This window comes from Stenella coeruleoalba (assembly GCF_951394435.1).
Source record: "Stenella coeruleoalba genome assembly, chromosome: 7".
In the NCBI taxonomy this organism is placed as follows: domain Eukaryota; kingdom Metazoa; phylum Chordata; class Mammalia; order Artiodactyla; family Delphinidae; genus Stenella; species Stenella coeruleoalba.
The window spans coordinates 94,666,420-94,689,633 of NC_137153.1; the positions used below are offsets into that span (position 1 = coordinate 94,666,420).

At 37.4% G+C, this 23,214-nt stretch overlaps 1 pseudogene across 1 annotated transcript in view; it reads right to left on the bottom strand.

Annotated features, from left to right (window-relative positions):
* Positions 1-23,214, bottom strand: part of LOC307188450 (olfactory receptor 13C3-like) — a 135,375-nt pseudogene that overhangs the window by 1,161 nt on the left and 111,000 nt on the right. The window lies entirely within an intron of this gene.

A 23,214-nucleotide genomic window follows, 5' to 3' on the forward strand; every position in this document is an offset into this window, starting at 1 on the left:
TTTTTATACTTGAAATAAGTAGAATTTCCATCTCTGGCTTTATTTCCCACTCCTTGATATCATAATATTATCCAAGTTAGCTTTATAATGATGAAGAATTGAATTATATGGTACAAATGAACTTATTCGCAAAGCAGAAATAGAGTCACAGATGTGGAGAACAAACTTATGGTTACCAAGGTGGGGAAGGAGGGGTGGGATGAACTGGGAGACTGGGATTGACATATATACACTACTATGTATAAAACTGATAACAAACGAGAACCTACTGTACGGCACAGAGAACTCTACTCAATGCTATGTGGTGACATAAATGGGAAGGAAATTTAAAAAAAGTGGATGTATGTATACGTATAACTGATTCATTTTGCTGTACAGCAGAAACTAACACAACATTGTAAAGCAACTATATACTCCAATAAAAATTAATATAAAAAAAGAATTGAATTATAACCCTAGGCTCAACATAACTTAGCTTTGCTTTTTCAGTTATATCCTAGATCAGTTGTGGAACTCTGTGTCTTCAAATCATCTGGAGGTCTTATTAAAATGCAGATTCTGATTCAGTAAGTCTTTGATGGGGTCTGAGATTTTGAATTTCTAACATGCTCCTAGATAATGTTGTTGAAGCTGGTCTAGGGACCACATTTTCAGTAGTAACGTTCTAGATAATTTCAATTCACTATAATTGTTTGAACTTGTTTCTCTGCATTCCTTGATTCTTTAGCCTCTTATTACAGTCATTCACTTATCCCCTAGACTCATACTTAAGAAGTTTTCTCAGGTGTAGACCTTGGGCCATGTAGTCAACTACGGCTTGTATTGTTTGTCTCAGCTCCACAGTTAGCACCTGGAGTACCCACACCTATCAGCCTTATAAAAACCTACCTGCAAATAGAGTTCCCAAAAATAGGGACAAGAAGTAGACATTCAGCAACAGTGAATGCTGAGACAGATCACTTAGAGTCCCAGATTCTCTATGTGTTTCCTTTGAAGCAAGAGATAATTTTTACAAACATTCTCTGAATCCTTGAAAAAATGTGCATTGTGTTTTCAAACTAATGAATTATACTATTCAAATTATAATGTATGTTTTGCTTTTAAACATATTTATATATTCAAAATTTTCATGTCAATAACTTTGTTTTCAGTCATTTTTTAATTTAACACTTTAATATTTTTATATTTTGATATTTGAAACTTAAGAAAATGAGCCACTTGATACTGTGTTCATCTGTTGTGGGTATTGGAATTATTATGATTCCAATTATTATGATTGTATGAAGGGGTGATCTCCCTGAAAGGCTATTATCAGAGTCAGTTATCTTTGGAACAGGCAGTTCCTAAGATAAGGGACCAGGAAGATAACAGGAAATGATGAATTATCAAGGCAGAATATAGAAAAGAGGCATAACTCCTAGCAGATACCTCTCTAAGTCTTGATTTCTTTAATTGGGACTTCTAATATAAATATGCTTTAATATTTTGTTCTATGAGTTAACAACCTACATGTTACTTGCTATATTCCCTTTTATCATTACTTCCAGTTTCATCTTTAATAAGTCCTTATTTAAAAACTTTAGCTTGGTTTCAGATGTACAATGAGGAACAATGAGGAAACTGTAAAGCAATAGAGGCTTGAAGCTTGGAGGAGGGAATACAGATTTGGGAGACTTCAAGGTCAGAGATTCTAGTTGTGACCCCAGACTTCAAAAGCAGGTACAAGGATAAGGAAGCTGGCAAGCATAGTATCTCACCCAATGACTTGGTTGGTGATGGATGCACATAAGCAATCTAGTGAAGACTCATAGGACATCCATCATTCTTAACCCTAACACCGCAGGTAGCATGTGTGCTACCCAAGAACTTATGTCTCTCCAGCCCCTCCCACATATACATAGAAAAGGGAGAGGGAAAAGGGCAGAACTGATTCAACTTGTGGTCATGACTAAGAATCTCAAAGAGGCTGACTTGAAAGAGACTTTCAAACTAGAAGAGAGAGAGCTATGGGGGCAGTTTAATTTTTTCTTTCATGACTATGCAACAACAGACGATGAGGTGGATGAGAGCAGTTACAGAAATAAGGTTTTCTTTGTATCCACATCTGAAACATAGTATGTATATCCCAATACTGCTCATCTTCTTTGATCACAATTAATATTAAAAACTCTTGTATTTGTTTTGATATGTTTATCACCAACAAATACCATGTTGCAAAATACTATTGCTTTTCTGTCCTCAACTGAAACTGTGAGCAGCATTTAACACATTTGATGACTTCTCCTGCTTAGAGAAACACTCTCCTCTCTTGGCTTTCATGATACTACCTTCCTCTGGTTGTTCCTTCTCAGTCCCTTTACTGAATAATACTGGTTGTCAAATCTGAATCTACTTCTTCTCTTACCCTGCTTATCTTCAAGATTAGAGGTTCTCAACTCTAAACGCATATTTTAATCACCTGAGGAGGTTTAACAACTAATGACCCCTGGGTCCAACCTCCAGAAAGTCTGATTTATTTGATTTTGGGGTATCTGGCCAAATAGATTAAAAACTGTCAGGTTACTGTAATGTGAAACCAATAATTAGAAGCACTTTACTAGACGTTTCTCCTATTGATAAATATAAATTTCTGTATTAGCTCCAGAATTCTTTCCTGAAATCAAGATTCAACCAACTGCCAGGATTCTGATAGTATGGCAGCTTATATTGGACTGTTTCCTGCCAATAACAATTAGAAACTCTGGACAAAGAAACATATCTATGTCTATTGCTACGTCTCTTCATATCAACTGAGAGCAGGCAGAAACTGGAGCTGATATTACACTTTCCAGACTGGAAACACACTGGGTGAGATCCACATTTAACTGGCTTTTCCCATGATAGCACTCTCCAGTCTGCCCTGTGCACAGGAGATACAGTTCAAGCAGAAAACAGAAGTCTGAGGTCAAAGTTTGGGGCTGCTAGAAACTGATGAGGATAGGTAAGTGCATGAAAGGATGAAACCACAGAAGGCATGGTCCCCAAATCTGTGTGTGAACTCTTCCAAAAATTCAGCTGCACATGTGTAGAGTGAGATTCTAATGAACTTAGTAGAAAACAACAGTTGGAAAGCTAAAACACTGAACAGGAATTTTAGTAACTGCCTGGTATTAGGGAGGTGCAGTTTGGAATTCGAGTTCTGCCTAATTAGAGGAATTAAATCTAGGGTTTGTAACTGATACTTCAGAAGGGCCACAACTTATAGTCGCAAAGACCATTCCCAGGACTAAAGTCTATGCCCTGAACTGAGCGAAAAATTCAATTACAATCACTCTAACAAAACTAAAAACAAAACCTTAGGATCAAGTTGGTCCACCAGCAGCTTAATTGCTTGCTAAATTAAAATTAACATTTTCCAGAGGAAAGTTACAGAATCCAAAGTCTCTGCAAAATATTATTCAATGTAAAATAAAATTACTAGAAATGTAAAGAGGCAGGAAACTGACATCTATATTCAAAAGAAAAATCAGCCAATAAAAGTGGACACAGACATAGCAGATATTGGAATTAGCAAACAATAAGTTTAAAATGACCACTATAGATATATTAAAGAGTTAATAAGAAAAATGGATGTGATGAGTAAAGATACATTTCAGAAAATATGTGGAAACTAAAATTGAACCAAATGGCTACCCAAGAACTGAAAACTACAATATCTGAAATTAAAATAAGAAGTGCTTTCAGAAGAAATGTATCAGTGAAACTGAAGATAGGTAAATAGAAATTTCCAAGCTCAGACGCAGATTATTTTTAAATGGAAAAAGAAAAAATGAACAGAGCTTCAGTGGCTTGTCAAGTAATATCAAGAAGTCTAACATTGGAATGGGAGTCCCAGAAAAGGAGAAGAGAGATAATGGAGCAGAACAAACACTTGAAGAGATAAGGTTGACTATTTCCCAAATGTGATGAAAACGCACAATCAATTGACCCAGGAAATTCGGCCAGCTCCACGTAGGAAATATGGAAGAGCCAACTAATCATTTCACATTTGGGTTACTCGTAGATCTTAAGACTAGCAAGTTCAGAATGACCTCTTGATATTTCTTTGATACTTCCCACTCTTCAAACCTGTTTGCTCATTTCCCAATATTTCTCATTTGAGTAAATAGTATCACACTTACCCTGTTGCTCAAAATGAGATTCTGGGAGTCATCTATATTGGTTTCCCAGGGCTGCTCTAACAAATTACCACAAACACGGTGGCTTTAAAAAAACACAGATTAATTTTCTTATCATTCTAGAAGTCAGAAGTCCAAAATGGATTTCGCTGGGCCACAGTCAAGGTGTCAGCAGGGCTGCATTTCCTCCAGAGGCTTTAGGGAGAATTTGTTTCCTTGCCTTTTCCAGCTTCTAAACGCTGCCTTTATTCTCTGGCTTGTGACCCATCCTCCATCTTTAACGCCAGTGTATAGCATCTTCTCCCTGACTCTTCCTCCCCGTGCTTTGGTCACATGGTTTCCTTCTCTGCCCTATCAAATCTCCTTCTGATAAGGACACATATGATTCCATTTAGGACCCATCCAGATAATTCAGGCTAATCCTCTCCATCTCAAGATGCTAAACTTAATCACACCTGCACTCTCTTTTGTCAAATGAAGTTATATTCACAGGTTCCAAGGATTAGAACCTGAATATGTTTGGGGCCTGTTATTCAGCCTACCACATCATCTCTTATTGCTCTTCTTTTACCCCAATTTTTAATTTTTTCATGAACAATTCTTTTTCATTTTATTTGAAAATACATCTTGAATCCACCCACTTCACCTCCAATGCCACCCCTCTAATCCAAACTACCACTAATTATCATCCAAAGAAGGTCCCCTCTGGCTGAAACACACTTCCTTCAGATCTCCTTACTATTATCTCCTTCTCATACTTTAGACTGTAACTCATATATTCACTTTTAAGAAGGCTTTGATAACAATATCTAAAGAATACCTAATTCTACCCTTTAACTCCTTTTAAGACCTTGATGCATTTCAAAATCAACATATTGATTTGTTTCCTCTATCAATTAGGTTCAATCAGGAAAACAGAAACCTTTTGGGAGCTTTGAACGAAGGAATTGGTTACCCTAGCACTGGAAAGTTGGAAGAGCAAAAATGAGTAGGAGTCCTGAAAGAGTAAAGTAGGGGAAGGAATGTTGTCCAGAAATTAATACCTGCGAAACCAGATACCTCCCCAAAGGTTAGAGGACAAAAGGGAAGAAGTGTTACCAGAATCGAAGAGCATCTGGGGATGCTGTACCACTGATAGAAGTAACAGAGAGGAAGAAAAGAGCATCTTGCCTCCTCATTTTCTATTTCTCTACAGAACACTAATGCAAGTTTCCTACATTGCCAAGAAAGTACATTTTGTGGGCCATATATCCTGAAAGAATTGGGAACTGTTTAAATGTAGTCTGGCAATAATAGTGGGTAAACACTGATTGTTCAAAAGCTCTTAATCCCCAACAGTAAGTATTTTGGGAAAATCTCCTTTTAAAAGCATCAGATGTTCTCTGTTTTTTACTAAATGAATCTATCTACAACAATTGACCCTGCTGTCCAAAAAGCTGTTTTAGAGTTACATTTCCTGAGAACTTTAAAAACAAGTGTGGAGGTTTAAACAGCATGAGTACATACTTGGGGGAATTTATCTTGTTTCCCAAGAAACAAAAATTACAAATGGCAAAATAACTTTGTAATACTGTAGGAAGAGATCAAAATGTATTCTTTCCCACCACCGGAAGCCATGCTCATTATAGCAGGAGCCCTGTGTATGATCTCCATTGGGATCTTGGCCTTTAGAACAAGATGCTAAATAATTAGCATTACCATAGCAATGGGAGCTGAAAATAAGCTGCCTTAACAGATCTACTTCCTGCACAAAGAAAGCAGCTAGCACAAGTAGAGGGCAGGGACTTGTAAAGTCAACATTTATGGAACACCTACTATTCCATAAATAGTAGTGCCAGGAATTTTAAAAAATGTATTTATTTATTTGAAAGAACATAGGATTAAGAATTAGAACACCTGTGCCTAGATCCCAACTCTGCCTTATTAAAATGATGTGATACTGAGAAATATATTTAGCCTCTCAACTTCAGTTTTCTTAGGCATAAAATAAGAGTAAAAATAACAATGTCATAAAGAAATTGTGAAGATGGCCTAAGGAAACGTGAAGTTGTTTGTAAAGTTGTTATATAAATATTTCTGTTGAAGACTATAAATTGCTACATAAATATTTCTGTATTTATGATTGTAAGTATATAAGACATACTTAAGAAATGCCAACCACTTTAGACATTTGTTTGCAAAAACAAGATGGCAGTTGTTAGAAATTAAGATGGAATTTTGAAGGTGTTTATGAAAATGTAGGAATGCCTGAATCCTGTTCTGCAAATCATAACTCATCCCTGAAAATTCTATAGGGAGATATCATCCCTGAAAATTCTATAGGGAGATAGACACAGGGAACAAAGCCAATGGGAAACAAATATTAGTTCATTATTATTGGGTAAGTACCTAATTACTCCTAATGCAAAGTGTTGGCAAAGCTGAGTTAGAGGTCTGCAGTTTTTTGCCTGCAACCAGCCTAAATTCAAATTTTGGAGTATTACCACCTAATGACCAACCACATGGTACAAGGGACCCGACACACTGACCAGGACCCTCAGGAGGTTCTGTGGAAAAAATTAGAGGTAACAGAGTTCCTCCCAAGAGCACCATGAAAGAGAAAAAGTGAAAGAGAAAAAATATAATGTGGATTCCTGATATTTTTGGCACAGTATTCTTGCCCATTAGCAAATATGGATGAATCTATGGCCTAGAATTTGATGAATAAGATTAGCAGTTTCTTCTTCATGGGAAGGTGAAGGAGCTAGGATTGATGTGGAGAGAAAGAAACTCAAGTCTCACTGAGGCCTCTGAATAAATTCAGGGAATGATTCCACACTGATGCACCCCAAAGAGGAAACTAGGTTAGCCAGTGTGCCTTCATCATTTTATTGCCTCTCAACTACAAATCTACTCTTTATTGCCTGATCTGTGGAATGAAGTTGGGCTCTTTATTTCTTCTTTAATATAAGGGACAATGCTAAGGTTTGTCAATAGAGAGTCCTGGGGAGATAATCAATGGTGGAGGAAGGGGGTCTTTTTTCTGGTTTCAGAGAACTGCACTAATAGGCTCCTGCAGTGTGTGCAGCTTCTTCAGTGCCTGATTCCTTCACTGCACACAACTCCAGTCCCGGCTCCTGCAGCATTGTGGTTTCTCCAGCAACAGGAATCTTCAGCCCAGATGTCTCCTCCAACACCAGCTCCCACAGTGCACGGTGGCGAGCAGCACCTATGACCAACAGCTTCCTCCAGCACCCTCTCTGGTGGTTTGGCAGTGGAATGCCTCTGGCAAGATAATTCCCTGTGCATAATTTTCTCAGCACTGTAGAGTACGGACTTCCAGTGGCTTCCACAGGTGCATCGCCACAGTTACTTTTCTGCCATCCAGTGGGTCATGGCCATGCCCTCTTCAACAAGATCTAGATCTCAGCCATGGGGGGAGGGGTGGAAGGGGGGCTCAATATATTGGATGCTGTGTCATACCCCTGCGTGGTAGTAACTACTCCTTATATCTACCTTTCCTATGTTCTTTAGAGTTCTCTTTACTTCATTATTAGCTCCTCCCTTGTTACTCAAATCTCCTGTTATTGTTAATATTCTTTTTATTAAACTTGTACAAATCGCTGTGTAGTTTCTGTCTCCTGATTGGAACCTGACTGATGCAGCCAGGTTGGTGTAGGCTAGGCACTGCTCTAGAGAAAGGAGGGAACTTCTATTTACTGAGCACTTGCTCTACACTAGAACCTGTGCTGGGTGTTTCATCATTATCTCATCTGATCGTCACAGCAGTTCTTTGTTGCAGGATACTGTTATCGGCACCATTTTACAAGTAAGGACACTGAGGCTCATTAAAATAAGTGACTTAAGGTACCCCAGCTATTAAATGGCAGAGTCTTGGAATTAAGCTCATTTATCTGGGTTAAAGCCTATGGAACTCATAAAGCTAGGAATTTTCCAAAATTCACTTGATATGTTCTTTAGCTTTACTTCCCTAGTTAGCACTACATAATATCCTAGATACTTATTTATGGAATAATGCCCTTTCTACTTCTCTCTGAAATGGAAGTTAGATTCCTTAGTGACGAGATGAAACTTGTCTTTATTAGAGTTTAAGCACTCTTTGCCACCAACATTTACCACCTCTCTTGGTGTGTCTGTAAGGACCCATTAAGAACAGCACGGATTGTGCTATCAATACCTAACCTTCAGAGCTACCGCTACTGTTTCCTTTCTTGACTGATCTTTTTTTTTTTTTTTTTTTTTTTGCGGTACGCGGGCCTCTCACTGTTGGGGCCTCTCCCGTTGCGGAGCACAGGCTCCGGACGCGCAGGCTCAGTGGCCATGGCTCACGGGCCCAGCCGCTCTGCGGCATGTGGGATCTTCCCAGACCGGGGCACGAACCCGTGTCCCCTACATCGGCAGGCGGACTCTCAACCACTGTGCCACCAGGGAAGCCCTCTTGACTGATCTTTTAACTCCAATTGATTTTTTCAAAATTTTCAGTTTCCACTTGATTCTGTTTTCTTGCACTCCTATCTTCCTTTACAACATCACAAACTTTATTTTATTTGCTTTGGCTCAGTGGGTGATTTCTCAGATGAAATAACTTGTTTTCTTTCTCTGATTCTAAAATCATCAGAGGAACCTAGTAGCATGAAAGGGAACTGTGCAATGTATTTTGAGGATCACAAATTACTCACTGGAAAGAAAATGATGGATATGTTTTTCTATTCTCTGCATGTATTATACCAAGACGATAGTTTTTCTCAAGACCAAGTTCAAATGTTTTCTCCTATAAACCCCATGCACTTTTCCCAGGGATGAGCCTAGAGGAGGTATGAGGCCCAATTCTGGCCAAAGAGATGTGAGGAAAGTGAGCTATGAGATACCTGGAAAGATTATCCTCCATGGAAAAAAAAAAAAAAAAAAAAAGGCACACTAGAAGAAGACCCCTTTGCCGTTTTCTTCCTTCTAGCTCTAGACAGTTATGTGAGAACACAATATTGGGAAACTCTGTGCGAGCCTGTTGAATGAATGAATGAATGTTGTTTTGAGACACCACATTGGTCAATTGGTTGTAGGCAGTCAAAAGAAGATTCAGTCCCAGAACAATCCTTTGGTATTCTCTCTGGAAGAAATCCATGAGAACTAGATTGAGATGGAATTTAAGTTAAATAAATGCAAAAAAGACTGAGAGAGATTAGTCACTTGTGTTATATTCCATATAAACAGCCAAATGTGGTCTTAGATAAATTACAGAAAACTGTGGCTTTTTGTTTCTTTCTCACCAATACTTATTTAATTAAAAAAATTAATATTCAGGGTGTCTGCATTTTAGTGCTCTCTAACTCTCTTTTTATTGCCATCAGAAAGCTTTAAAAATTGGAAGAGGACAGGAGGCAGTTTTCAGGGCAGAGAAAGATGCTAAAACAAAATCGCATTTCTGAAACTGTCAGAGCTAAAAGTACTTGAGAAATAAAAAGATACAAATTCAAAGGTCAAGAGGTGTTTTAAAAATTTAATTCCACCTGTTTCTTTTCCCAATTTTTGAGTCATTTAGAACTAATAGTTGATAAAGTCATAGAAAACAAAGAAATCTTAAAAGATCTCATATGTCTCATCTGTGGGGGCTTTAGTTCAAACTAGTTAGTGATTACACCAACTCCAGGACTCTGAGTATGGTTTCTTTCCACCACCCCCCTATGGCTACATGAGTAAACTCAAACAAAACAGCCCCACGAAATGTTAATTTACATTTTGTTCCTATTTCAATATAAAATTACACAGTATCAGTTTCCTCAAGGTATTGAGCCAAAGAGCGTTCCATTCTGCCCAGTCATTACTCTGTTTCCAATTCTGTCATTTTTTCTGTCCAAAACCTCATGCATTTTGCAGATGCTCCTTGTAGATCCATATTCCATGGAAGAGGAACTGGAGAGCTCTCAGTCACAGTTAGGTGGCTTATTTGTGAATACACAGCAATAGCCAGGAAGAGAAGCAAGAGCGAACTCTCACCTTTGCCGCCTTTATCTGTATTTGTAGCTGTGCATGAGCATGAGTCTTATTCAGTAATTCCAAAGCCATGAGGTTAGGTTAGCATACATAAAAGCACTGCAATTATCTTAAACTTTCCATATGCAGACCTTTATGGACTCCTATGTCTTAAAATACATTCTTTATTGATTTTGCTATAATAATTTACAGCTCCAGGATAATCAAATTGGTGGATAACTTGCAGTAGCCATAGATATATGCAACAAGATACAAGCACAGAAATGCACTTGCGTTAATAATATCAATCTCAGAGTTCCTAAAGCAGATATGCCTTTTCTTGGCAAATATCTGCAGAGACAACATTTATTCCAAATGCCAACTCCAAGACCACTAGGATCCCTAGGAAGTGAGGTTGAGAGTAATGTAGAGCTATTGCCATCTAGTGGTTCACAATAGAAACATCAGGCTCCTTTCCTCAGGTCTAACAGAAATAGAAAATTTTTTATAAAGGTAAATATTTTGCAATTTTATTTCACTGCTCTGTGTATATGTGGTTGGATTAAAACATTTTTGAAAGAACTCATGGATGCTTATTATTATCTGAGGACAATTCAAACCTCTAGCCATACTGGAATTTTCATTCATCAAACACATTGTTAGAAGCCGAGCTTTGAGTTTAAAACTAGGGTTATAGAAATGTGCCATCCTCAGAGTCCCTATTTCAAGCTGTCGTTCAAAAGCTATAGCCAGATATTCTGGATTTCATGTGTGTGACCCAGGGGCGTTCTTGCATATTTTTTGGCTCTCTCTCCCTCTTTCTTTATACATGTGTGTACATATGTGTGTGTATACATATATGTAATATAGTACTAGGTATTGTGCACACTACAAACCATTTAACAAAACAGACATTATACAAAGAATACAATCAAGTGAATATGCATATTTAAATATTTAAATTATATGTATTAATTAAACAAGAATCTGTATTCACGGGCTCACTAAATTATTAATAACACTGAGCATTGTGATATGATGGGAGTATACTTCATTAATTAAATAAAATTTGGGTTTACTGCCTTATGTTGCAGAAATTAAAGGTCTAGTTGTGTTTATTTTATTTTGATACTTGGTTTTGATGATCATCAAAACATTGCTGCAAAGTATTTCTCAAAAGATCTGTGGATCCAACAGGAGGTGCATCATTGGCTACACTTTCTAAGTCACGGTATTAATTTCTGAGTTTCATTCAAAAAATTTCTTGTTCACTTGCATTGTAAATATTTAATAAGTTCTCCCTTTTCCTGATGTCAAAATCGGATTCTTTTTGGAATGAATCAGAAGGGATTTTATTTTAATATTTTCATCAAATGGTTTTTAAAAAACCACTGAAACTCTTATTTGGAAGATCTTAAAATAGGTTAGAGAGTTCTGATTCAATTTTTATTAAGTGGAAGATATGAGTTTATGTCTGAGACATATCATTTTTGACAACAATAATATAAACACTTCCAAACATCCATTTTTCAACATTCTTTTCCCATACCAGAATTAAAAATAAAAGAAAACAAAACAAAAACAATCACTTTCTCACTCGTTTTTAGAATGTCACCTCTACCTTGAAAGAAAACAGTAAGTGTCTTTATCTTTTTTGAGGATCTCTGTTAGGTGGCATTCTATTGACAGCTACCTGTCATCACAAAAAAGGTCAGCAAATTTGGAACACTGGTAATTTAGTGAAAGAAAACTGTTACTCATTTAGGTTCTTTGCCAAAAGATAATAAGGGAACTATGTTGCACAAAAAACAAAAATAAAAACAACACATAAAACAGATTTATACGGTCACACCTTATGTCGTTATAATTTAAGCATTATACAAAGTCTACTCTTCATGATATCAAATTCATAAACACACATAACCAAGCATATGTGAGCCACACTAGGGTGCAATGTGCTTGAATGGATGTGTGAGGGGGCAGCTGTCAACCCCTTTGAGGTGTGTAATTTATATTCTCCCCTCAGGATACAGCTTATACCTTAAGCGACACATGGACCAAGTGGGGATGTCACTGTCAATTATATATATTTTTTTAAGTGTACTTTCTTTTTAGCCCATTAGTGAATATAAATATAATTTGTAATATTTTCTTCCTGCACATCATTTTCTAGACCCTTGGGGAAGTCTTTGAAACCTTTTCAGGTGTTGATACTCCACCTTCAGCCCTGAGAAACAAGGAACTCTCAGGGGCCTGAATGTGGGTGAGCAGTTCCAAAGCAGTGGTTTCTCTGGGGAAGTAGCTGTGTTTGGGCCAGTCCTAAGTGTGGTTGGACATTCCCCAGAGACCTAGACGTGGACAGCTGGTTAGTAGTACATGCTCCTCAGGAGCTAATGTCAAATCTTGAGCTATTGGAAGCTTTCACTCATGATAGGTTCACAGGAACATAGCTCCTCCCTGGAGCGGCCCAGGCTTAAAGAGCAGGCAGTCCTTGGAGGTCTGTTCCAGGCCTCTCGGGTGGTGCTCTGACTTCCCTCTGCTAGACTCGTCTCATCTTGTGTATCCTGGTGTTAATAATACAGTCTGGAAGCAGGAGCTCTTCTGGCTCAGGCTCATGGGGTTGAGCTGCAGGTCCTACGGCAGAATTTGAGAGAGGCTGGCGACTCGGGAGCCTCACTGAGCCTGACAGCTCTAGGGCTCTAGGAAGAGCAAGAATCTGAGCCCTGGTGCCCTAGATGGTTGATTGTGGCATCCCAGAGCACCCACGGAGCTGGGAGAGAAGGTTTGGGGCATCACAGCTGGTAGTGGGGGAGCAGCTGGGTACCAGAACTTTTTTCTGAGTTTGGAAATGAAATCCAGCCCCCGAACTCTGGTGAGGATACAGGCTGGGTTTTATTTCATCATCTTCTAGTCTGGTGGACCACAACCAGCAAGGGTATCTGGATCTAGCAGCTTAAGTGGATCAGAGACTCTAGTTAAATCCCATCTCTGTTCCTAGTAGAGCTTCTCTTGTAACTAAAGCAAGTAGAAACATTTCATTCAGGTTTTGGTTTAAAAGGCTATAGAATCAGTACAGCCACTATGGAGAACAGTATGGAGGTTCCTTAAAAAACTAAAAATAGAACTACCATATGACCCAGAAATCCCACTCCTGGGCAAATGCCCAGAGAAAACCATAATTCAAAAAGATACATGCACTCCAATGTTCACTGCAGCACTATTTACAATAGCCAGGACATGGAAGCAACCTAAATGTCCATCAACAGAGGAATGGTTAAAGAAGATGTGGTACCTATATACAATGGAACATTACTCAGCCATAAAAAGGAACAAAATTGTGTCATTTGCAGAGACATGGATGGACCTAGAGACTGTCATACAGAGTGAAATAAGTCAGAAAGAGAAAAACAAATATTGTATATTAATGCATATACGTGGAATCTAGAAAAATGGTATCGATGATCTTATTTGCAAAGCAGAAATAGAGACACAGACATAGAGAACAAATGTGTGGATATCAAGGGGGAAAGGGGGGCAGTGTGGGATGAACTGGGAGATTGGGATTGACATATATACACTACAATGTATAAAACAGATAACTAATGAGAATCTACTGTATAGCTCAGGGGACTCTATTCGGTGCTCTGTGGTGACCTAAATGGGAAGGAAATCCAAAAAAGAGGGGATATGTGTATACATATGGCTGATTCACTTTGCTGTACAGCAGGAACTGACACAGCAGTGGAAAGCAACTATACTTCAATTAAAAAAAGGCTACAGAATCAAATATTGGGCAATAACCTTATTTATAATAAAAGACATGGCTATTGATTCAAATTATTAATCTATCTCCACTAAAGCATGACATATGTGTTCTATTTCTGTGTGAAGATGACTAAAATAGAATATTTTGATTTCTGATGACTCTGTATAAAACACAGAAGTTGGAGAATCTTAATCAAGGAGGGAAAATACAGGTCATGTATATTGCCACTTCTCCATTCTAAACGCATGGCAAGCATTGCTACTGAGCTACTCACTCCCTTTATTTTGTACTTCATAGGCTCTTTCCAGCATGGCCAGGATGAATCTTTTTCTACAAAATAGGAGTGCAAGAATTGTTACATGATTGACTTCTTAAAAATGTTTTATTATAAAAATTTTTTAACATATACAAAAAGAGGATGGTATCATGAGACCCCATATACCCATCACTCAATGTCAAAAATGATCCACGTTTGCCAAGCTCACTTCAACTATCCATCTCCACCTCACACGTATGCATGTATATACTTTATTGTTTTTAAATAAAATTAAATCTGTCTTCCAGTTTCTAGCTAGTAGGTGTCTAGAAAAGCAATCTTTTGGTGAATACTTTCTTTCTCTGCCTTCATACAAAGATGATAATGGAGGCTTCTGTAAAACTATATGTCCACAGAGGCCTCACCTGCCTTGAGACATTCTGGAAGAGTTGATACACCTAACATTCATCCTATACTGAACTTCGAAGTCCTGTAGCTCTGGAGCTTCTGTAGCAGTCAGGCACCTGAACGTTTGCCTATGTTCCAGCCATAGTGTCTAGGGTCCAGCCTTCTGAGCTTTATCAAGCAGTCATTCCTTTGAAAGAGCCCGTTTCCGTGGATATTTTAATGGATCAGACTTCACATTCCAAATACACCACAAATTAGCAGATTTCCATCCCCTTTTAAATGTTGTAGTATACCTCAGTTCTTTCATTGCTTTTATCTACTTCTCATCCTGGAAGAGACTGGCTTCTCTTTCCTCTTTTTCGTGATACCTGCCAGGAATTTAAGCTTTCAAAAAGTCCATAAAAAGTGATTTTTCTACCAGAAATTTTGTCTTCTTAGAAATTATACCCAAGGGAAGGGAATACAAAGTCCTGGTTGCCTTCTTGGAATAAGGGGAGAAAACTACAAAGTATAAAACATAAATACTGGACTTCCCTGGTGGCACGGTGGTTGAGAGTCTGCCTGCCGATGCAGGGGACACAGGTTCGTGCCCAGGTCCGGGAGGATCCCACATGCCGCGGAGCGGCTGGGCCTGTGAGCCATGGCCGCTGAGCCTGCACCCCCCCGGAGCCTGTGCTCCACGACGGGAGAGCCCACAGCGGTGAGAGGCCCGCGTACCGCAAAAAAAAAAACAAAAAAAAAAACACCATAAATACTGCTCATTCTTTTTTTAAATTTTTTTATAGGTAGAAAAACAAAACACAATTTAATATTTCAAAATTACCTGTCATACCAGCTTTTCATGATTAAAAACAATGCGTCTATAAATGTGTTTGTGCTTTACCACAGTGCCTGATATATGTTTTATTTCTAGCCAGCCAATCATCAGCTCTTGCAGTCACACTGGCAACTTTCTGAAGATATCCATCATTCTGGAGGAGCTAGCCAAGGAAAAGCTAGAGTGACTGCTGGCAGTATCTGAGGCACTGAAGTCGAGCCGAAAGGTTTCAATCAGAAGAGAACCCAGACAGCTGCTAATGTTACTTGGCAAGCCACTTTACAACTCTGAGACTTAGGTTCCTTATGATATAATAATAATTATAGTGTTGATAATAATAATAATGATAACATATTCCATAACATCAGTATAAGTATCAAATGAGTGGATGTATAAAAATCACTTAAATGAAATCAGAATATGAATGTTATTTTTGTGAAATTGAATATTATATTTCTTTAAATATGTAACAAAGTACGGTAAAAATAAACCGTTTGAAATCTCAGAAATTGTGAGATTTTCTGATTCTGAATAGTTTTCTAATGTTTCAGAATATGTTAAAAATGCATCGGGTTTTGGTGAGCATACACACATGATCAGTATACACAAGTGGAGAGTGACTAAACCGGTTGGGTACTAGAGATGAACTTCAAGATTCATGCAGATACGTGCACTTATACCCAGGACATTATTACAGACTAAATTTTTGTGCTCCCCCCAAATTCATATGTTGAAATCTAATCCTAAATGTGATGGTATTTGGGGGTGGGGCCTTGGTGAGGTAATTAGGTCACGAGGGTAGAGGCCTCATGAATGAGACTAGTGCCCTTATAAGAAGAGGCCAGACAACTAGCTCACTCGCTTTCCTCCATGTGAGAATACAAGAAGTAATCAGTCATTTGCAACCTGGACCAAGATTCTGCACCAGAACCTGACCATGCTGGCATCCTGATCTCAGACCTCCAGCCTCCAAAACTGTGAGAAATCAATGTCTGCTGTTAATAAGTCACCCAGTGTATGGTACTTAGTTACAGCAGCCTGAACTGACCAAGACAGTCCCTCTGTCATTGCCAAGTAATGACATTGGCATCTGAAGAAAGACCTTCTATCATAATATTTACTACATCAAAACACTTGATAGAAGTACGGTTTTTCTTACTATGCTATCCTGAAATGAAGATTGCATGTCTTTCTCTGTTAAACTCCAAGCTTCTAAAAGCCAGAGTAAGGCCTTAAGAAGGATTAAGAAGTTGAAATCAGACCTGGGTTCAGATTCAAGCTCTGACTCTTCCTAACCTGGGGCAAGTTATTTGAACTGTACATTTTGTTTACTTACCTATTTCCTTAATTAAACTAAAAATCTGAAGGCAGAGGCCATGTCCTAGGCCTTCTCCATTTCATTCTGTATTTTCCCCAATAGATTAGTATTTCTCAGTATGGTGGTCTGTAGATCTCTGAGATTTTCCTTCCGTCTAATAAAAAACACTTTTCCTACCTAGATTCTGAAAAATGTGAGAAATAAGACAATAAAATCAGAGGCCAAAATATCACCTATATTATTGATGAAGCTAAGTTGAAAAATGCACTTTATGGAAGAGCCACCACACCTACTAAGACAAATCAAAAACTAGAAAAATTTATCTAGTCAAGGCAGCACCAGGGCAGCAGGAAAGCCTGACAAGATAAGTTCAGGGTAAAAGGATAACTCATGCTGCCTATAGTCAGGCTCATTCCCAAGCCCAGCAAAAAGAGCTGCAACAGAAGTGTCCTGGACTTCCAGAGTCTGGGGGCAAGATGTGAGGCATGGAAGAACCAGATATGGACCCTGTGGAAGACGGCTGGACTTGCATGTTTTAAAGGATTTCCAGTCAAGAGCACCACCTGAAGTGGTGAGTAGACTCTCCAGAGCGACTCTTAGAATGCCTGTCAGAACCTAGAAACTGAAATAAGTTAGCCAGGAGAGACTTCTGTGAGCATCAGGGAACTGCCAGTAAGAGGTTCCCAGCAAGTCCCCAAGAAACCCACAAAGGGGCTAAATTAGAGGAAGAGTAAGCCTTTGGACATCTGCCACCCTCGGAGGCACCAGTGCCAGATTATGACTGCATCATATGAGCAAACCTTTTCTGTTCTTTCTTCCCCTTATTCCCCTATTTCAAGACTAGAGGATGCAAAAGAGGCATAGTGAGTGGGAGAGGAGTAGAGGAACGAAAACAGAAAAAGGTGAGGAAACCAACACCACCTGTGTGTTCCCACTGCAGAATTTCCAGTCTGAAGAAGGGCTAAGCTGGGGAATGAAAGAAGCTTTAAAGTGGATTAAACACTGAAGCTTTAATATCAGCCTGGGTTTTTTAACATTGAGAAAGAAAACTATTTGTCATTAACTAAAAGATATGGAACAAGCCTGAGATTTTATCCAGGGATAAGGAGAAATGCTTCTAGAGAGAAGGTGCAAGGGGCAATTAAATAGAGACTGATTTTCCCATAAGCCATTTTTATATATTTATCTTACATGGGGATTCACAAGGATGTTGTGAGAGGGAAAGTCTTTTTTGAGATTGTGATAGTTAAGAACTATAAGCACAGGGTGGCTGAAAGCCACTTCTTTCTTGAGAGTAAAGCAAAATTGCAGAAAGCAGAACCAAGCGATTGAAGAGAGAGAGAAAAAGAGATTGATTTATTATTGATAACACTGTCTGATGTAATTCAGCCAAGCTTAACGAGAAATCTCCTCTAGATTTCCCAGTTTATGTGAGCCAATGTATTCCTTTTTTCCATTCAAGCCAGGTTCAACATTCTCTTCTTTCAACTCATGACAGAAAGAGTTCTGACTAACAAAGCATAATCACTTAGAAAAGTAATGAAAACCACATGTACTGCATATACTACAAGGAGATAAAATCTCTGATATTTGCATAAATTCTTATTTTTTCTGCTATTCATATATAATAACAAATAACATGTACTCAGTACTTATTATATATCAATCACCGCTCTAAAACCTCTAGATGAATTAGCTCATTTAATGACCACTATGACCTATGAGGTTGTCACTACCTAGTATGATCCTCAGTTTATCAATGAAGAAACTGAGAGGTTAAGTAAGTTGTTCATGGTCACACAACTAGTAAGTAGTGGAGCTGGGATTCCAACCCAGGCATTCCAGCTCTAGAGCCCACTCCTGATCTCAATTCAGGGTCAAAAAGAAAAGAGGATAATTGTGAATATGATCAAATCGAGCAGTATCCTTAACATGCTATGCAACAAAATGCCTTTACACACATAAGAATGCAGATTGTTATAAAGGCATGCAAATGAGTGAAATGAGACATTAGATGAAACATTTCTGATAATGTCAGATCATTTACAAGATTTTAAGTATTTCCTTAAATTGTGTTTCTCGTTGAAATGGGCAGAATCTTGAACAGTTTGAATCTATGACACCATGCTAAAATACTACAGTTTTTCAAGTTAAGGATAAAATATTGAGGTTTCAAAAGAAAACTAAACCATGTTGCAGATTGCTTGATTGCTGAGTTTCACTCTTTCACAACACCTGATAACTTTTTCACCTGCTGGAGAATGAAACTGTAGGCATATAATGTGGGCATATGTAATAAAAACCTGAAGGAATGCTCTACAGAGATGAATGAAACAAAGAGTGGATAAAGACCCATTCACCATTATCTTTCATGTTGAGACATTTAACTTTTCAGCTTTTGAACTGATATTACAGTGTATGTAGTCACTGAAAAAATCTGTCTATAAATTTTAAGTCCATTTTGAATCTGAATCTCCAGAACCATTAAACAGATACACTGAACACTGTTGTGCATTCCTGGTGACTAAAATAGAAGTTAGAACTGTCTAATAGAAAAAGGGATTAAAAAGAATGTATCAACTGAACATGGCCCCAGTTGTCAACTACAGCCATTCGTTATTAAACCAGATATAGAAAGCTTGTTGAAAGATTTCAGATAATTTCATCTCTCTCACTGATCTGAAATCATCATCATAATTGTCAATTTTAAAACATTCTGTTTTATTTGTACTATTGTTTTAAACTTTGATAAGTCTTTTTAAAATATACTTTCTAATGGAGACCTAAAATTGCCAAAATTTTTAGAAACACTGTTCCACGTAATTGTAGAAATTCCCGTGACTTTAAAAGATGTACATGATGGTGTCTCCCTGTTGTTATAGTGGAAGTTGTGGCCAAAAATCAGTAGAGATACTTTCTCCCTCTCAAGGGTCTAATTATATAGTAGGTTCTTTTTATAATCAGAGAGTGAAATGTTCAGAACTTAGAGACAGACATCAGTCTGAGAAGTTTTCCAACAAAACCCCATTTTCCGCTAGACAGTAAGTAGCAATCAGCTATCACCCACTCTAATTTCTCTGCATTATGATGATGAAGGTTTTCTGCCTCAAGTTTCAAAAGTCTGAGCAGCACTGGAGAACACACTTCCTGATCAATCATCCAGCCCCCAGATATATCTTGCAAGGGGGTGGATAAACAAGGTTCATTGGCAATTAAGCTACATAGACACAGCCTTTCATTCCTTTCTTCTATGTGTGACCTTCCTTCATTTACACCCACTGATGACAGTGACATCATTTGGGACGTAGAGGTGGCTGATTCTTTCTCTATTGGAGCTATTATGAAGTAGCAATCATGCAAAAATATTCATGACATAATGAAAAATATATAAGGAAACTGACATGCTTTCATCTTATTTCTTGTTATGACTTAAATAAATTATCTCCGTGGAATGAAATAAACTAAGCCTGGCTATGCAATGTACTCCGCATAATAGTTTAATCAGATGTATCTGTTCTCAGGTGAAAGATGCACTGTCACATGGCAAATGACCAAAACCTGCCGAGGCAGGTTTCAACAAGAGTCCTGTGCCCCAAGGCACCTAAATCCTTGTGCCTACTTTATGGCTTGGAAGTTTCATGGTACGTGTCAAACTTAGTATGTCTCAAACAGAACACCTGATATACATTATGGCAAGTTGGTAGTGATATACCATGTTTCATTCTTCATATTGGTGATTTGAGTCTTCTCTCTCTTTTTTTTTTTTTTTTCCTTTGTCAGTCTTAGTGGAGGTTTGCCAATAATATTGAACTCTTCAAAGAACCAGCTCTTTGTTTGTTAAATATCTCTATTTTTTTCTTTTTTAATTTCATTGATTCCTGCTTTTATCTTTATTACTTCCCTCCCTCTGCTTGCTCTGGGTTTATTTTGCTCTTCTTTTTCTAGATTACTGACTGAGGCAGAATCTTACATTAATGATTTGAGACATTTCCTCCTTTCTAATGTGTGCAATTAGTGCTATAAATTTTCCTCTCAGCACTGCTTTAGCTATGCCCAACATTTTTTAGTTTTGATGAAATATACATATCATAAAATTTATCACTTTAACCATTTTTAGGAGTGCAATTCCATGGCATTATTCACATTGTTCTGCAACCATCACCACCATCTATCTCCAGAAATTTTTTTTTCCCCAAACTGAAACTTTGTACCTATTAAACAATAACTCCATTCCTCATTCCCTGCAGTCCCTAAAAATCACCATTCTACTTTCTGTCTCCATGAATTTGACTATTCTGGATTCCTCAGATAAGTGGAATCGTACAATATTTGTCCTTTTCTGACTGACTTATTTCACTTAGCATAATGTCTTCAAGGTTCATCCATGTTGTAGCAAGTGTCAGAATTTTCTTCCCTTTTAAGGCTGAATAACATTCCGTTGTATGTATATACCACAATTTATCCATTCATCTGTCAATGGACACCTGGATTGTTCCACCTTTTGGCTATGGGGAATAATGCAGCTATGAATATGGGTATACAAATATCTGTTGGAGTTCCTACTTTTACTTCTTTTGGGTATGTACCCAAAAGTAGAATTGCTGGATTATAGAGTAATTCTACGTTTAATTTCTTGAGGAACAACCATACCACTTTATACAGCAGCTGCACCATTTTACATTCCCGCCAGCAATGCACAGGCATTCCAATTTCTTTACAAGCTTGCCAGGAATTGTTATTTTCTATTTGTTTGATAATAGCCATCTTAATGAGTGTGAAGCAGTATCTTATGGTGCTTTTTGATTTACATTTCCCTAATGGTTGGTGATACTGAGCATCTTTTCATGTGCTTGTTGGCTATTTATATACCTTCTTTGAGAAATGGCTATGCAAGTCATTTGCTGATTTTTAAATTGGGTTGTTTAGGGTTTTTTGCTGTCATTGAGTTTGTTCCACAAATTTTAAGCTATTATATTTTCATTTTAAGTCCATTTAATGTAATTTTTAAATTTACCTTCAGATTTCCTCTTCGGCCCATGGATTATTTAGAAATATATTGTTTGGTTTCCAACTGTTTGGAGATTTTCCTGTTATCCTCTATAATGGATTTCAGTTTGCTTCCATGTAGTCCGTGAATAAACTCTGTATTTTTAATTTTTTAAAAATTTGGTGAAAAAGAATGCATATTCAGCTTTGTTGAATGGAGTATCCTATCAGTGTCAATTACATACTGTTGGTTAATTTTGTTATTTGGTTCTTCTATATCCTTCTTGATTTTCTCTTTATATGTTCTATCAATTGTTGATAGAGGGATGTTGAAATCTCCAACTATAATTGTGGGTTTGCTGATTTTTTCTTTCTGTTCTATCAATTATTTCTTGACATATTTTGCACCTCTGTTGTTTGATGCATTTAGGGTTGCTAAATCTTCTTAGTGGATTAATCTTTTTATTATACAATATCCCTCTCTGTCTCTGGTAATTTTCTTTGCTCTGAAGTCAGTTAACACAGACATTCCTGCTTTCCTTTGTTTGATGTTTGCATGATACATCTTTTTCCATCCTTTTATTTTCAACCTACCTATGATGGTATATTTGAAATGAATGCCTTGTAGAGAGCATATTGTTGGGACATGTTACTTAATTCACTCTGCCAATCTCAGTCTTTTAATTGGTGTATTTAGACCATTTGCATTTAATGTACTTACTGATATGTTGAGGCTTAAGTTGGTCATTTTACTTTTGTTTGTTTTAAATTTCTCTGTTTCTTTTATCCTGCCTTTCTGTAGGATAATTGAATGATTTTTTGAATTTAAATTGAACAATTTTGCATTTTTATTTAGTAGTGTTTTATAGTGTGTCTCTTTGTATAGCTATTTTGGTTATTGCTCTAGATATTATATTACATATACAATTTATCACAGTCTACTAGTATCATTTCACCTCTCAAGTAATATATAAAAATCTTACCTCCTTTTACATCTCTTTATCTTCTTCTGCTTATGATATAATTGTCTTAAATATTTCCTCTACATACATTTAGAATCACATAAGACATGATACTGCCTACTTCTCTGGTCAAACATAACTTAGAAAACTCAAGAGAAGGAAAGTCTAGAGCATTTACCCGTATTTTTGTTTACTCTGTTCTTTTTCCTTTTCCTGATGCTCCAAGGGTCCCTTTTATCATTTCTTTCTGTTCATAGAACAGAATTTTTTTTAGTCATTCTTTAAGATGGGTCTGCTGGTGATAAATTCTCTTAGTTTTCCTTTATCTGAGAATGTCTTGATTTCCTCTTCATTTCTGTAAGATTTTTCATTGGATATAATATAATGGGTTGACAATTCTTTTCTTTCAGAACTTGGTGTCTTTCCTTTCTCACTGCTTTTAAGCTTTTTCTTTTTCTTTAGTTTTCAGATGACTGACTATGATGCATTTAGTGCAAATTGTTTGAGTTTATTCTATTTGGAGTTCATTCAGCTCTTGAATCTATAGGTTATGTCTTTTGCCAAATTGGAACGT